Raw genomic sequence first — 7602 nt, forward strand, 5'->3', positions numbered from 1 at the left:
CCATTGGCCGCCAGATTGACGGCGGGGCGGGACTACAGCTTCATTGGCCGGCTTGAGCACCAATCGACTGAAAGGGTTTTTCAAAAGCCCGACCATAGAGAAAGCTTCAGCGGGGCAGACCGGCCTCCGGCAACCGGAGGAGGACCTTCTGGAAGGCGGGGCCCGACGCCTCGCCCGGAAACGCGGCCGGCGGAGCCGCTGCTGTGGCGGTTTCCCTCCGCCCGAGCAGCGGGGAGGGGCTGGCGGGGGGGGGCGCCTCTCCCCCAGAGCCCCCTTTCCCGCAGAAGCTCAAGGCAGGAGGAGGCGGGGGCCGGGCGGGAGGAGGCGGGGGCCATACTCTGAAACGGGTCACATTCAGCTTCATTGGACGCTCCTGAGTTGTCATACGATGTGTGAGAGGAAATCCTTTCTCCGTCGTCTTCTTCGCTCCCTTCTCGCTTCTGCCACCGTCTGTTCTCACCTCATTTCTCAACCGAAAAGTCCCAGCATGTCTTAAGCCCGCATCGCAGGAGATGCGCTCCAGTTTCCCTTTCCGCACTCTTAAAAGCCGCTGACACGAGGGAGAGCTCTTGAAGGCGGTCTGCCGCTGGTTTGTAACCCCAGTCCAACTAGTTCATATTGTAAGATCTGGTTCCCTCGCACCGGCAGGGCTGTAATTTCCAAGGATGTAACTCTGGACGTGGGTTCTGGAAGCGGGGTGTCGTGGAGATTGGCATTATCATTGGCAAACAAGTTATCCGTTTTTGATGGAGCCGATGCTGAACTTCTCAACAATTAGTTCTGTATGTGTTGGTTGCTGCTCAGCTAGTGATCTCTCATGGGTGGAAGGTTGCATCTTGTTATTCTGTGGATTCTATGGTTTTAAACAGTCATTCAGCCATTTCTGAAAAACTGACTCACAAAATACATGCTGCTTGGGATGATGCAGACCCCTCCGACTTGCTTCTGCTTGGGGGCAGTTACTGATTTATATGACCAAACAATCTCATTTTTGGCACATTCCCACTAAAGTTGAGTTTGACAACTTTCCTGATTATTTGATATGTTTGGTATAAATATGAATTTTGTATTGCATTATAGAATATATTTTACATCACTCAAACTTTTATATGCTTTCTATTATTGTAATTCTTCCTGCTCGTGTGACTGCTTTATTACTTTTAGCTTGCTGAATAAAAATAAAAGAAAACAGCAGCTGAGTACTCTGCTGTAGTTTCCTGGTACTCCCTTTCAGTACTTCTAAAATATATTGGTAGAGGGTGGATGAAACCCTTATTCTTCCTGCAGTAATATCACCTCCTCTAACCAGTACTTGGCATATCAGGAAACTTTATCTAGAAGTCTGAAGACTTGTTAATCCAGAAGAGGTGCCTGAGGAATTAGGGGTGTGTGTGTTTTCCCCACTAATTATTTGGGGAAATGAAAAGTATGCACATTAGAGCTGTGGGAGTAAATGGGAAAACCAGGATTAAGTATGACCTTTTTAAATGGAATTACTGAGTAGTAATCAGTTGCACAGGGTGATGTATACCCTGGGGCTTGACCCTGATGTTGTAAGCAGAGGCTATGATGTGGAAACATAGGGAATCCGGTGGTTTGTGCTTTTGGAAATAATACCTGAGACTCCCAAGGAGGAAAAAGTAATTACCAAGCAGATAAGTGAGGCATTCAGAGAGTGCTTAAGGCACAAAGAAGTGACCCTCCAAAGGCAAGGAAGGAATTTACTGTGGACTTCCTTGTTTTTGCATTTGACAATTCTGATTTCAAAACTTTGAAGCCTCACGCATGTCAGGGACTCAAGTAGTGATGTTAAATTCTCAAGAATAATTTTGATTAATGAGAATATTATCGAATCTTCATTTAAAATATAATTCACCATTCTAAGGTGATGGCACCAGTAATTGTCATGTTAAGGTTTGGTATAAGGAAACTCAGTAGTTAAATCATATTTTATTCTTCAATTAGAACATGTACATTTATGATAATATATTTCAATATGTCAATCTCTGGTAAATAGCACCTTGTACCATTGAATGGCACTGCAAAAACCAGTTATTGGCACTAAATAAAAATCTAGAAACATCAACTGTTTAAATCAAGGCCACCTCACATGTTGTTACACATAATTGTATAGGCCTAGGTACTTTAAGTGTACAGTGGTACCTCTGGTTATGAACTTAATTCGTTCCGGAGGTCCATTCTTAACCTGAAACCGTTCTTAACCTGAGGTACCACTTTAGCTAATGGGGCCTCCCGCTGCCGCTGCTTCACCAGCACGCGATTTCTGTTCTCATCCTGGGGCAAAGTTCTTAACCCAAGGTACTACTTCCGAGTTTGCAGGGTTTGTGTTTGTAACCTGAGGTGTTTGTGACCATTTTTTGCTCTTCAAAATATGGCAACCCTAATTTGCCCCCACCTAAAATAAATCCTGGCTACACCCATGGCAGGTGGTCATAGCAACAGTGCCAGTTTGTTGATATAATCAAGGAACAATTACCATGTACTCAGAAATTTATCCTTCTTACTCTGCCCATTTATCATCACGCTGCTGCATTGATTCAAACCTGCCATTTCCCATATCTGGGTAAAACCAAGATCGTGAAGTGAGGGCTTCCCCCCATTTTCCACCTGGCAGCTATTTTCATTCTGGCAGTGGCTGTCAAAAAAGAGACCATGGAATACTGGGGTTAAGATTCCCCCAAAGAACCAAAAGTTTGAGCCATGGATCCATGTTTATAACCAATTACGATGGAGATTTCAGGATTTATTTATTTAGCTAGCTAGCCAAAATGGTGCACAAGTGTTTTTGCACCATTTGTTCCCCACCGGGATGGGGCTTTACAAACCATTGAAACAATGGAGAGACAAGGAAGCAGTCATTTTTGTTTCCTCTTCTTGGCAGGCCTATTCACACAACATGTGCATGGTTGGTCCTTAATGCAGGAGCCGGGAAGCTGTGACCCTCCAGACGTTGGAATCCAGCTCCCATCATCAGCCCCAGGCAGCAGGGATGAGGGAAGCTGGAGGCCAACAACAACAACTCACAACAACTACTGCGGTTTTGTTCCCACAATGTTCGTCCCTAGACACTGTAACATTAGAGGATGAATTGCTTGTGTGGATCAGCTGTCTTGGGTTTAAGTTCATATATGAGACATGCTAAAACAAAGGAAAGACTGTAATTCTGTGAGCAGGGTCTGCATTGTTTTAGAAAATGTTAGAGAGAAAACATTAGACTGTTTTATTATGATTAATTCTTTGTTGGTCTTCTATTTTCTTTCAGTTTCCTTTTAATTTAAAATGTATTGCCTCTCGTAACACTTTTTAGGGAGTTACTGAATTAAGATATCTATCTATCCATCTCTCTATTTATCTACAAGCAACATTTAAAATTGCCAATTATGGAGATCACAAGTGAAATTTGTTGTATCTCTTTTTAAAGTTGTAAATAACAACTTCAGCTCTGACCAGTGAGAGGGCTAAAACCAGTATTATTGCCAGGGACAGTCTCACTCATTACATCCAAAGACTTGTTGGTCGAAAGGTAAATAAACTGGATTTCGCCGCTCACGTTTTTTCATTTCTCTTAGTTTTCCCTTGGGTTTTCTAGTCATCAGGTGTATCTGATTTTCCTAATTCTCTTTAAAATCTTCTTGGTATTTTTATGAGTTTTCAATTTAAATTTGGCTAAGCTTTCTTTTGGGGGCTTTCTCAATGTCCATCATCTGCCCACAATTTACTCTCCCTGTTTTATTATGATTCTTTGTTGGTCTTCTATTTTCTTTCCGTTTCCTTTTAATTTAAAATGTATTGCCTCTCCTAACACATTTTAGGGAGTTACTGAAGTAAGATATCTATCTATCTATCTATCTATCTATCTATCTGTATATCTAAAAGCAACATTTAAAATTGCCAATTATGGAGATTACAAGTGAAAATTTGTTGTATCTCTTTTTAAAGTTGTAAATAGCAACTTCAGCTCTGACCAGTGAGAGGGCTAAAAAACAGTATTATTGCCAGGGACAGTCTCACTCACTAGAATCTGGCTCGCTCCTTCCACCACCTGTTGGTCACATAAAGGACACATTAAAAAGTCCCTTGGCACATTAATACAGTGGATACAAATGGGTTTGTTTTCAACATAGGATCATTGCGCATGGGTGAGAAAGTAGTACCGGCCCCACTCCCTAATAACAGGGTTGCTGGGGGGGCAGTAAGCCCTGCCCTACATATTCACATGACATGGCACACAATTAAATGGCAATGCCCATGGACTTGGGGTGGGTGTTTCCCGGCCCCCTCATATATATATATATTTTTTGGGGGGGGCTTAAGAGGAGTTAACTTCTAAGTCAGGGTATGTATCATTCCTGGATCTTTGCTTGCTTGGCTATGTGTAGCACCTGCTGTGCCTTTTAATGGCATTTTGCCCCTGTATCACACTGATCTGAGCATTAAAGATTTGGGTAGACATTGCAGCCTGAGTTTGAATTCTTCTTTGAGTGGGAGCCAGGAAACTCTCCTCCACAGTGTGCCTTTTTGGAGGTTCTCCTTATGGGGGGCCCCCAAGGGCCCCCAAATGGATAGCCTATTGATTTAAGAAAATGCTAAGAAACTGTTTTATCTATCTATCTATCTGTTTGTCTATCTACAAGCAACATTTAAAATTGCCAATTATGAAGATCACAAATGAAAATTTGTTGTATCTCTTTTTAAAGTTGTAAATAACAACTTCAGCTCTGACCAGTGAGAGTGCTAAAACCACCATTATTGCCAGGGACAGTCAGCGGCGGAGGAAGCCGCTCGGGCGCCTGGTGTGCGAGCTGACAATAGGGGAGAAAACATTAGGCACTTTATAATTAATATAAAAACCCTCTCCATAATTTCATTTCTCTGCATTTACCTGTTGAATGTGCAAACTGACTCCATTGAGGGAAAACAATATTGCATTTAAGCGTGGTAAAAGTCCCTTCTGTGGTGTCCATTCACCGGTGAAACGTATTGCTGGGCGTTGCAGTGATCTGGTGATGAATATTTGTGTGTCTACCAGTCCTTAAAGCAAACTACAAAACTAAATATTTGTGTCTGCACTAGTCATTTCTGAAACGGTCTTCAAGGATTGCCCCACTTACAGCGCATGGCAGTAATCCCACTCTGGAGGTTACCAGAGCATGGATAACAGGGGCAAGACTATCCTGGTTCAGGAACATCAGTGGCTGGTGAGAAGCGCTCTTGGGTCTTTTTACACAAGCACAAACCCAGATTGCAGCACGTGTGCCTTCAAGAGGGAGCTGCAAGCAGCTTTATGATGAGTGTAAGGTAAAGGTAAAGGGACCCCTGACCATTAGGTCCAGTCCTGTTGAAGGAAGGTGAGGGCAGGTGACCTCACCTCAGCCCGAAGTCACCCCCCCCACCAAAGCAGGCTCAAAGCTTCTCAGAGCTTTTCAAAATCATTTTTCTCAGCAGCTAAAAGGCATTAGCTAAGCATCAGAAACATTCCGCTTGCTGTAACTAAAAAGATTGCAACAAAGGTAGGGAACACAGTCCATTGTTTCTCAGGCCTTTCTGATGCCTTCTGGCTTTGCTAAAGAACCACATTGCAACTTACTTTCTGTCCAGGAACCATGCCAGAACAAGAGATTGAAACATATCTGAACACTCTGAAACCCCTTTCCTGGGAAGGGTGCCAAGAGTCCCAAGACAGCTTTCTGTTCATGCTCAGAGGAACTCATGGGGCAGGACTCTGGAAGGAGGAGAAAGGGGGAGGGAACTGGAAAGGGGTATATATGCTTGTTCACATGATTGTGAACTCGTGCATGCTTTTGTGAACTATCACACTTGCTCCTTCTACCAGTTCATGGATGGTAGAAATAAAAGCCTTTTCTCCTAAACTATTCCTTGAGTGTCTGTTGACTCCCACTTCCCTTTCCCAGGCGCAGTATTTTCCCCACCCGAGGGCAAAGCCTCATAAGGCTACAGTGTCCGACTCTGGGGTTGCGGCGCTCATCTCGCTTTATTGGCCGAGGGGGCCGGCGTACAGCTTCTGGGTCATGTGGCCAGCAGGACTAAGCCGCTTGTGGCGAACCAGTGCACGGAAAAGCCGTTTACCTTCCCGCCGGAGCGGTACCTGTTGATCTACTTGCACTTTGACGTCCTTTCGAACTGCTGGGTTGGCAGGAGCAGGGACCGAGCAACGGGAGCTCACCCCGTCGCGGGGATTCGAACCGCTGACCTTCTGATCAGCAAGTCCTAGGCTCTGTGGTTTAACCCACAGCACCACCCACGTCCCTATGCTGAGTGTACCTTACGACAAATGCCAAACAGAAATTCAACAGGTGAAGCTTTCACCAGAATGCAAAGGTGGTGACAGAGTTGGGCAAATTTTGCTTGCCGTTTAAAAGTAGGAACCCTGCCAGAAAGAAAGAAAAAAGGCAAAACTTCCTATATAAATGGGACTTCAAGACCACGGCATCCATTTTGGCTCCTCTGCCACTTGGCCCCCTCCTCTTCCTCACTGCCAGCTATTAGCTGCTTTCCCCCGGTGGCAAGAGAGACAGAGAGACGCAGCAACAGGGATGGGGAACCTGTGTCTCTCCCGGTGCTGCAAGGACTACAACTCCCATTATCCCTGACCCTCGGCCATGCTGGATGGGGCTGGAGGGAATGAGTCCAGCAACACCTGGAGAAACACTGTGATTAAGATTTTGCTGGTGTTTGTGTAATTGATCAATACGGTAAACCGGCTCAAATATATTTAATCAGTTAACACATGCAGACTATAAAGTAAAGTACAATGGATAATTTATTAGAGCATCAGATTCTATGTACTTTGTCTTATATCAAGGCAGTCCCAGGCTTGGCTGCTTCTCAGCACCCAAGATTTATCAATGTCCAATAGTATGTCCAGAACACAAAGCAACATCTTGGCTCTAAGGATGGCATGTTCAGCGCCTCCTCTGACATCAGTAGCCCATGGGCAAGTTCAGAGTCCAGCCAAGACTATGTGGAAGCTTCCTGTTGCCGCCATCTGTCAAGCCACAGGAGGCCCAAACAGGTCCATAATTTCCACCACCAAGCAGAGATGCTCCAGGAAGAAGCTGACGGACACACGCAGAATCCAGGCTTCATCTGCTCTCCATTGACTGCAAAAAAATAATATATATATATTTTGTATAGATTGAAACATAAAATGTCAACACTTGCACTACACTTAACAGCCCAATGAACATGCCACTCCTTCTGCCAATACAGTGGTACCTCGGGTTACATACGCTTCAGGTTACATATGCTTCAGGTTACAGACCGCTAACCCAGAAATAGTGCTTCAGGTTAAGAACTTTGTTTCAGGATAAGAACAGAAATCGGGCTCCGGAGGCGCAGCAGCAGCAGGAGGCCCCATTAGCTAAAGTGGTGCTTCAGGTTAAGAACCTGTTTTAAATTGTTTGATGTGTTTTAAATTGTTTTTGTTTTGTTTTGTTTTGTTAGTTTAATGTGTTTGTGTTAGGTAGTGTTTTTGTATTGTATTTTTCCCCCTTTTTGTTGTTTGTAGTGTTTAAATTGTTGGAAAGTTAATAAATATTATTTTTTAAAAAAAGATTTGCT

The sequence above is a fragment of the Podarcis cretensis genome (assembly GCF_951804945.1).
Source record: "Podarcis cretensis genome assembly, chromosome: 17".
In the NCBI taxonomy this organism is placed as follows: domain Eukaryota; kingdom Metazoa; phylum Chordata; class Lepidosauria; order Squamata; family Lacertidae; genus Podarcis; species Podarcis cretensis.